Source organism: Parasteatoda tepidariorum, chromosome 7 (assembly GCF_982258835.1).
Source record: "Parasteatoda tepidariorum strain Cologne lab strain chromosome 7, Ptep-v5.0, whole genome shotgun sequence".
Lineage (NCBI taxonomy): Eukaryota > Metazoa > Arthropoda > Arachnida > Araneae > Theridiidae > Parasteatoda > Parasteatoda tepidariorum.
The window spans coordinates 7,010,504-7,021,267 of NC_141761.1; the positions used below are offsets into that span (position 1 = coordinate 7,010,504).

Here is a 10,764-nt window from a genome sequence, read left to right on the forward strand (position 1 = left end):
TATTCATTCCCTCTTTTATGCGTTTTAAAACTTACAAATGTAAATAATTTCGTCAAAAATGAGTGGTTTCAAAAAGTTAATTAAATGGGAGAATTTCTTCGAGAAAATTTCTAATACGCACATGCTAAATTATAATCACTTTATACAAAAGAACGAAATAAAAAAGAGCAACATACACGATTATTTATGTATTTAAATAAATATTTTCTTGGATGTAAAATCTGAGAAATTATTTTTTTTTTTGAACCGTTGGTATGTTAAATTTCAAAGAAACGAAGAAATTAGGTTTTTTAAGCGAAAGAAAAGTATTTTAAACCCATATTGATTTTTTACGAAAATTGTCCACAAGAAATGACAACTAATATATTTTAGTTCGCTGGCCCCCCAAAGAAGGCTACTCGGGCCGAAAGTTGGTTACAACTGTGTTAGGGTGAAGAGAAGCTACCTTCTCTGATTGGCGCTATTCTTGTTTTCATAGCAACAGACGGTCTCTGACTTTGTGGTGGGGGGAGTTCTTACCGTAGACAAACAATAGATATATCTATGACGACGCCGTGAATAATGAAAGTTATTTCTGTCACGAAAAACAGTACACATTATGGATTTCACATGGTAGGGAATTTAAAAAAAATGTATTTAAATGCAAAAAAAAAAAAAAAAAAAGAATTTGTAGCTATGACAAAGAAGATAAGAAGTACGTCTGAAATAGTATTGTATTTACTGTGCATTCATAAAATCATTTTATTTAAAATTTTCCTTGAAAACAGTTTTACTGGTTTGAAACAGAAACACTCAAAAGTTTGTGAAATGCACCTTTATCATACCATGAAACTGAGGAAAAAAAACGAGAGAAATTTTTTAAAAAAAATATTGACAAGTAGATTTTGGGTTTCTCCTCAACATTGGAATGAATGAAAATGCTTTTGTCAGCCATATGAGGGCAAATGTTATGAGAAAGTCGACGCATCAAACCTATTTAAAAACCAGTTTTTAAGGGAGAAAGTTTGCTTAAAACAAATAAGACTTGAATTTGATCTGAAAACAATGTTTAAAAATAGTAACATTTGACTAAAATTCAATACGCATTTCAGAATCTCATCCGTTGGAGACATTCGCAGTGAATCTACAGACAGTAACAATAAATTTACAGTCAAAAATAAAAGAATGAATGATTTGAAAAATATGACTGTTTTATTCTGTTTTGACATAGAGCAGAATGACATTCACTGAATTGATTTAAATACGATTTTATTATCTGAATACTGAAGCGTTTTTTTTAAAATCCAATTCAATTTCGTCACAAAAAAGGTTTATTCTCATTATTTTACGTCATCCATCACGTGAGAAATAAAAGAAAATAGTGTGCGACTTCCTTCTAAACTTATTGTTTTAATACTGCCGTTCATACTTATCTGGGATTTAGAACAGACAAGTATTTTGAAAACTTTTTCAAACACAACCGTGAGACCGTCGGGTGCTAAAGGAATATTTTTGAATGCATTGAAGTAGTTGCAGACGATTTTAATCGACTTAACTGAAGAGAACTCTTATTATATCGAGTATTCATGAACCCTTTTGCGTGCAAAACACCAGAATCAAGTTGTCCTCAAAAATGGTTTCGATTCTGGAATAAATCCCCCCTCTTCCTCCATCAAAGCAGTCAGAGATTTCGAAACATGTTCGATGAGGCTGAATGGACGCAATGTACACACATAAGGTACCTAAACATTTTACGCTGTTTAAGTTGAATTTTATAGACACTAAAAATGGACCCCTATTCAGTGAAGCCTTTCTGCGATTGAGTTTTTAAAATAACATTTTATTTCGTTTTGAAAAAAATAGCGAAACAAAAAAAAAAAAAAAAAAAAAATGCTTCCATTTCTCTTAAATTGTGAACCTGACTACATTTAAAGGGAAAAAATAAAGCTTAAACAACATAATTATATGAATCCAGTCAGTTCTTTCATTCGAGGAGAATTTTATCTTTTGGAAGCTATATCAATCCATTCTCACTTTTCATTGGAAGATGTGTCACTCCATTTCGGATCCCATGTTTACTTAAGGGGGATGACATTCCTAGATCTTCTTGCGCAAATATTTGCTCTATTTAATAACATTTCGGGATCGAAAACTGCTATCCACGTTGGAAAGAGAACGGGTCACTCATAATATCCGGAGACATTCTCTCCCCCCCCCCATACGCTTATTTTCTTCCTTTTTTTTATAATTCAAATCCACGTGTAAAGGAATGCTTCATAAATAAATAAAAACTGTTATTCATTCGAGAAAAAAATATCCGAAACTACTTTATTGCTTCTTTTTTTTTCTTTTTAAGATTCCACATCTTATTTTTAATCAGTGTGTTTTTCGAACTCCTTTTCTTTTATTTTTGTTTAAAAAAAAGGAAGTTAACAGTTGAAGCGTTTTTTGACAGAAGAGGCCCAGCTTTTATTTAAAGCTGTAACCTAGTTTTGAAAGAATTGACACGGGGTAATACTTAAGCATTTTAAAAGCTATTCAATTTTTTTTTTAAAAATTTCCCAACTAGCCGATATTTTAACACCTGGTTGAAAATTATTAGAATCAGTAAATTATTAGTTTTTTGTTAACGCAGGTAATGAAGCGCTGCAGTTTTTATATATCTATATCTATCTATATATATATATGTCCATGGGGCATATTTATTACCGTTTAGCGGTATCTTCACAAATCCAACTTAAGGAAAAAGGATAGTTTCACAAAATACTTTTAAAAGAGAAAGCTCTAAGATTCTTATGCTTTTACTAAATTCAAGTTTAAATTCATGTACAGTAAATTTTCTGGATATTTACCACTTTACTTTGACGTTTACTGAAACCCTCTATTATTCGATAAGTAGGGGAGAGTGGGGTAAATTGTAACAGGGTGCGATTGTAACAGAGCACAAATTTCGAGTATCGGTTTCTAGATTTGGTTCCTAGGTGGCGCACAAGGTGTATTTAATAAATCTACATGTACACCCCTGCTGGCAACCATTTTTATGTACGTTTGAAAGAGTTACATCACAAAAGATAATTTCACGCTTCGTAAGTACTTTTTTTGGTATTAGAATATTATATTGTAACAAAGTAATTTTGTTTAAACAAATAAAAATTAGTAACCGAATATGTAAGTGGACACCTTAATTAACATTTCAATAAAAAAATATTAGTTTTGTTAATTAACTATCATCGTTTTTAACAAATGAAACTGAAATGGCGACTTGGGGACGATTGTAACAATAAGTAAAGGGACGAATGTAACAGCTGAAAATAAATCATCTTATGTTTACAAACCATTACTTAACTCTTTAAGAACCGCCAATAGTTTCCTATATCATTTATATTATGTTGCGTGTGCATTATTTTATTTTTCACCTTTCACAGCATAAATAAAATTTTTTAACCCCTTAAAGTTAAAAGTTTAACCCTTAAGGTCTCTGTTCATTATTATTTTTACTCTTAAAATATCACTACTATTTCGATCAATAAAAAAATATATCACAACTATGATAATATGTATAATTAACTATGTTTTAGTTGAATTTATGAACTGTTACAATTGTCCCCACTTACGGGGTCAATTGTAACAAGTGCACGACTGTCAAAAATTGTTAATAACTAATATAATAACAATTAAAATAAGGTATTTATTTTTTTTCTAGTAGAGGACGGTCTACTTTACTCGTCTGTCAATTCATACTAATAACATATTGGATTTTTTGTTAGTTAAAAATAGTTTGGTAAAAATGTTACAATTGACCCCACTCTCCCCTACTCGAACCAACTGTCCTTTGAATACTTCTCGAATCCACTAAAAAACATTGATATATCAAAGGTTTTATAGATAAAGGCTTATATAATGTGGTTGATTTCGCTCATTGACGTTCCTCAATAATTCCCTATCATCTTATTTCGATGTGCATCTCAGATATTTAACACTAGAAAGACTGAAACTTAATACACATATTGCCCAAAAGCAGTAAAAATGACTGCATTGTGAATGCGTCAATAAATTTGCTTAAAATTTATTTTTAAAATTTTTTATATTATTTACAGTTTTATAACAGGTTATTAGTAAATATTAATAAAAAAAATGATATGTTGTACAAAATGCCACAAAATTCTAAGAAATTGTGTCATCATTGTTTTTCTAATTGAAATTGAAAGCAGTCAAAACGACTTCCTTGGACAATCTAGTGTTAATTATGATTGCGTCTGCTGATTTTGAACACTTTCACACTTGCAATACTTTTAAAATATTTTATTAGTTATATTCGAAATAAATAAAATTATTAATTTCGAAATTTAAAGAGTTATATTTTGAAGAGGGTACATTGAAGTTATATCAATGCTTAAATTTCGCCCCTAAAAAATCTATACGTTTTTATTCAAAACCTTTTAAAGCGAAACCAAGATTTTAAAATTTACTATTATAGCGACGTTTTACTAAAGAAAAAAAAATCTTAATTCCTTTTTATTTTCGATTTCTTTCGTCAAATTTTAATAATTTTTTTTATACGAATTCCAACTATTCTGCTTTCGTTAAGGTCTTTAAAAAATTAATTATAAAAGGGACGATTTAAAGAAATCTCGTACTTAATTTAATACTGGTTAAATAGGGTGATTTTTTCCTTTTTCAAACATAATTTAAAACCTTTCATAATACTTTGATACTTTTGTAATTAGATATTTTTTCTGATATTCAGAATAGCATAGTTTGTAAATACTCGTAAAAAAGCACAGGAAAAAAAACTAGAAAAAGAGCCCAACACTGTATAAGCTGTACAATCTTAATATCAGATTTGTTTTATGCAGTTTTAAATGAAACTGAAAAGAATTCATAGGGCAATTCCACGGAAGTGTCAACTTTTAAGTAAAATTTTTTTTTTTATGAATTGCATATTTTAATTTTAAAAATATATTCAAAAATAGCCAAAGTCTACATATTGCCGTTTCATTTTTGATAATTTTAATTTTTTTGAATCTGGCAGCATTCTAAAGTAATCACATGGTTGACAAGTGAATTGTTCACATTTGTGCTCAAATTGTTTTCTTGAAAAATACTTTTAAAATAAAAGAAATGTATCTTTTGCAATATTTTGATAAAAATATGCATATAGAACAAAATGTAAACATTTTAAGTTTAGTATATAAAAAAAAGTAACTTCTTTTACGTCATTCCGTCACATGTCTTAATAATGCATAAATTTCCTGAGAACGAAGATAAGATGTGACATTGGCAAGTTAGATATAAAACCTCTTCAGAGACAACCTAATTTTCAAAATGTTGAAATTTTTACTCATTCTTACATAAATATTAATCCTGTTTATCTGTTACATTCTGTTTATCATTTACATATAAATAAAATATTTTTTAAATGAAGGCTTTCTTCTACTAAACTTTTTGTCATTCCGTCATAGCAAATAGATGTTAATAACTGCTAGCCAACCTGAGGTTAATTTTCCAAATTCACATTTTACATTGCTTACACATTATACTAAAAGTATAAAATAGTTCAGAAAAATAATAGCTGCAAAATTCGCAGAAACTACCAGTTCTAAGCGGCGTGCCAAAAGCTTGGTTGCCAAAATGTCATTCCGTCACGCAAATAAAAAGTTCGTAAAATTAAAAGTAAAAAAGATAGAAAATCCTGCTTTTTTAGTTTATGAAGAGCATTATGCCAATAATAATGATATGCATGAGAAAATTTCTTTTTATTTAAAATTAGATACATAGAAACTTCAATTAATGGTTATTTTGCAAGTCAAAATGTCATTCCGTCACATATGGAATTGCCCCATAATTATATTCAATCGTTCGTTATTTCTAAAAGAAGGAGTCCTTGTACAATGTTTTATTTCAAGTTATAAAGGAGCTTTTAATAATTTATACATTTTTAATAACATGATATTCTATAATTGCAGAGTTATAAATAATGGATTCATTCACTACTGTCTCTCAGTTTCATAAAGTTTCGAAGCGTTAAAAATATTAAAACGGATATCCATTAAATTCTCTTTAAAAAAGGTATATAGCTATGAAAAGTATAAACTATATTTTATTAAATCACAGCACAGTTAAGTATAATTATGGAAGTTTTGAACCATTTTAGAACTGCCCAAGTGTCTTCATTTTACGAAATAGGAAGTAGGGAAATGTTTTTTTTTTATCTGAATATCTTGCGAAATCTTGGGAAATATTTGTTTTATTTTCCAGAAAAGTCTTAGAAAAAATTCTCAATTAAGATTTATTTCAAAAACTAATAAAAATGAAAGAGTTAAAGATAAAAAATTTCAATGATTTTAACGTGAAAAAGTAGTTAAGTTATACAAAGAAAGTGATAAATAAATTATGAATTTTTTTCTCGTAAGTGACTGAAAAAAAATTGTCATAACTGGATATCAAAAACGCGCCGAACTGAAATTAATCTTTTTTTTTTTAATAGTTTGAAAATAAAAGAGAAAGAAAAGAGGGAGATACCGAAATTAAATGTCATTCTTACAGTGGAAAAAATTTTTTTTAGGAAAAGTTGCCGGACTTTAAACGCTTTAAAAGGGGTCGGGCCATCGATATAGAGGCCGCCTGAACTTCTGACATTGAAAGAAAAACTATTTTATTTCAATATCTAAAGAATATAATAAACAAAATCATTAGCAAACTACATTTAAATCTGATTTAAACATGCGCAGATATTTTATTGATGTCTTATTTTAAATTTAAAAGTAGTTTTGTTTTGTTAAGATAATTTCTTAAATTAAACTAACCAGTTTAAAAACTATTGATTTTGTATTTATTACATTTTTTGAAAGTAATAGGGTATTTAAACTTCAGTTATTTTGAACAACGAGAAGCAAATGTGATAAGCGAATAAAAAACAAATGCGGCATGTAAACAATTCTTTATAGAACTTCACGAAGAGCTTCTTTTCACATTTTAATTCGCAATTATCAGTTTTAAAAGCCATTGATTTTTTCAGAAATTCTTACGATTTTATATTAAATTTAATGCGATTTTAACAAAAATTGAATGTCATAAATACTGCGCAAATTTACAGATTTACAAACTCAAAACACTTATAAGTTTTCAAATTTTATTTTTCTGCGAGATTACGCTTACTTCAGCAATGTTATTAGCAATTTCAATAAACCCGTTCTTAAAACACTAAGATTAATACAACGTATAATGAAGCAAACGATATTCTCTTAGTATCTATGGAATATTATGTATTCGACAAAAGACATCAAAAAGTTATTTGCATATAAAACTTAATTCTTCCAAATAACTTTTTGCAAATAAGGATTTTACATATAATATTCAAACTAAAATAGTAAAATCTACAGGAAAAATTTAAAAATCCAATATTTTCATAAGTTAAAAGAAATTAGATACTATAAAGTGAAATAGCAAGAAATAATTTCCATTTAATGTTTTTTTTTATACAATACTTGCATTCTTTAAAAACATAAGATATTCTCGATGAAGTTAAAGATTTAACATTAGAACAATACTAAAAAGAGTATAAATTATTAAAAGCTTTGTTTCACACAAAATCTACGAAATTACCGTTAAGACTGCTTGATTTAAATTAGCATAATTTAGCATGGTTTTTAGCACTAAGGAACAATTAAATTTACTCCAAAAAGCATGTGGTATTTTTAAAAATGGCCTTTGGAACTATGATCCAGAAATCTAAATTCAGATTCGTAAAAATTCAAACATGAATTTTAGCCTTAAAGTATCGAATTTTCAAAAATCAGGAAAACGTTTCAAAATCCTAAATACAAAGCGTAATAGCATTTTTCACGAAAGGAAAATTTCTAACCTCTGTTTGCATTTATAACGTTTAATATTTTTATCAAACAATTAGGTTTGCTGCTAAAAATCAATAAATTTTTAAATCTTTACATTTGAATTAATAATGCAATGTAAAATACACTTAGTACATTTAAAAAGTGAATAGTGTTTTTACAATATAATGGAATTAACATATGCTGACAGACTTTGCTTTTTAATATAAAGAACATTTAGCATTAGTAAACCAGATCATTTTAAGTGCCATAAAACTTTTGCTCTCTACCATGCCGAGTAAACTGGTTTTAACTGGATTTTAAGTAAATCTTTGTAATTTTTCTTCTAAATTTTTTTATTTAGGTTTCTTACCGAAATAAGAGTTCGTGCTTAAGTATCTATAAAAGATCGGTTATCGCGATCCCATAACGTAACGCAACAAAAATTTGTTCTTATTTAATAAAAGACCAAAAATAAACTAAACGTAAGTTTTATTTCCGTCCAAGACAAATTACAAACTTTTACAAAATTTAGCATTTTAAAGAAATCAAAACAATAATTCAATACAATAATTCAATACAATAAACTAAAAACATTCGCCACTAAATCTATTTAATAAAAAAAATTAAACCAATATTACATTTACTATTTTGTTTCTACACAGTTGGAGATTTATAAATGGCTAATTATATAAGTTAACGTAATTGTTTATTTAACTATTTTCTCTGAAACTATTGTAATAAAATTTTTGAACATGTGATTGCAACATTTTTAAATAACAAAACTTAAAAAATTTATGACAGTTCGCTTTTAAAATTTTGTTCAGTTAAGTTTAGCTAAGAGTTTAAATTTTATTTCGCAGTTTTGAATTTTTATCTAATCTCATTTAATTAAAGCCAAAATTGAAGGAATCATTTTGAAAAAGGGGTTTCTTCAATGGATCCAAATTGAAGGAGACCCTTTTACAAAATGACAGATTCAACCTTAGGCTTAAGCTACTATAAAATTTTAAATTTTGTTCAGTTAAGTTTAGCCAAAAGTTTAAATTTTATTTCGCAGTTTTGAATTTTTATCTAATCTCATTTAATGAAAGCCAAAATTGAAGGAATCATTTTGAAAAAGGGGTTTCTTCAATGGATCCAAATTGAAGAAGACCCTTTTACAAAATGACAGATTCAACCTTAGGCTAAAGCTACTATAAAATTTTAAACTGAAATAAATTTAAGAAAAATATAAATTAACGTAGTGAATATAATTTTTAAGAGTGTTTTACTATTACTATTAAAAAAAAGGTCTAGTTTTTAAACGTAGAAAGTTACAGAACAAATAAAACTGCATTGTCATGCACAATTTTAAATTTATAATTAATATATATCGGAAAATTTAGTAATCCAGAAAAAAAATCATTAATTTAGAAAATTTAAATTTATATTTTGACAACTGGTTCAAAATTTAGTATCTTTGAAAATTTTAAAAAGATTATAAACTTGTTCAGAAACCTTTGGCTTGATACAAAACAAACTACAGGATTAGCTAGTATTCATTGTTTAAAACATGATTTATACTAAGAGCATTTTTAGTGGCGAAATGTGTACAAAAAGAGTGCTTTAAAACTAATATTCAAGACACATTACTCACCAAATACTTATATATACACAATAATATCGTTGACATCAACATTAAATATAAATTGAATTTCATGCTATTGTAATACGATACGTTTGTTATTAAATACACATTGTTTTAAAATAAACTCATTTAAGAATACAGATTGAGTCATGTAATCTAACCGATACAAGATATTTAAGAAAAGCATTTAGCTTTAGGGTAACAAGAATTAAGATTTCAAAACATAATTTCAATTCAAATTTAGTTACTTTTAACACAAGTTTAAAGCGAATAACAGATTTTAAATTTATTGGTAAATTGTACTTTTAATACATGGAAAAAGGTAAATAATTTAGTGTTAAACATTTCAATTAAATTTTGGCTCATAAAAAGTTCGCATAAAATTTGTTTACATTTAAACCTTTTATTTATTTGCAAGACTTACGTAGAATTGAAAAATTTAGAAAATTATTAAATGCAAATACTTTTAAATTACTCCAAATTTAGAAAAGTTTTGCCCTAAGACACTCCAGAAATTTGTTTATCGATTATTAGCACTTAAAGATTAATAAAAGTCAAAGTCTAAACTTATCTGCATCGAAATAAATGTTGAAAATGGCAACTATAAATGTTCGCTTCTGTAGTTTATATATTTTAAGACTTTGAAAGTTAGAGCTGCATTTTAAATTTTGGTATAAAAATTTTCATCTTTACATCGATCACAAATCTAAGATCTAACAATTCTAAGTTTTAAATTCAGAAGGATACAAAGTTTAACGCTTATTTTAAGATCTTCCATGAAAGGCAGCCCTCATCCACATAACGCTTAGATCACTTTTTTAAAAAAAAGATTTTTAAGAGATTCTATCACTGTCTTAATCTCAATGAGTGGTCTAGTTCTAATAAACACTTTTAAAGCGCTGGGGGATTTTTCAGGGCACGAACCTGCGAAACTAAAATTGCAGTCCAGGACCTTACTGTACTCCACCAAACCCTTTAAAATTTTATTCATGACCTAGTTTAAAAGTTTCTATGTTGTTCGGCTGTAAGTGCTAGAGTTCCTAGGAGTCTCTGTCAAAGTTCACGTTTAATAGTAATATTAAAGTAAAAGATTAAATCCTTATTTTTCCTTCAATGTTACTTCAACTCTAAATCAAATTATCAGTAGTTTTATTATAAACTTGGGAGTCTTACCTTTATTAAAAATCGCAACACACATTTGCCCTCTTATAACTATAAAACACTTCAGGCATCCAGATTTCCCCTCTAGAGTTATTTTAATATGTTTACGAACAAATAATTTCTGAAAATTTTTATATTTGAAATTTTTTTAGTTTAAACACTTCG

At 27.4% G+C, this 10,764-nt stretch overlaps 1 protein-coding gene across 3 annotated transcripts in view; it reads left to right on the top strand.

The window, feature by feature from the left end:
* The window catches only part of LOC107444767 (sushi, von Willebrand factor type A, EGF and pentraxin domain-containing protein 1), a 179,539-nt gene that overhangs the window by 71,864 nt on the left and 96,911 nt on the right, over window positions 1-10,764 (top strand). The gene's annotated exons all lie outside the window — the stretch shown is intronic.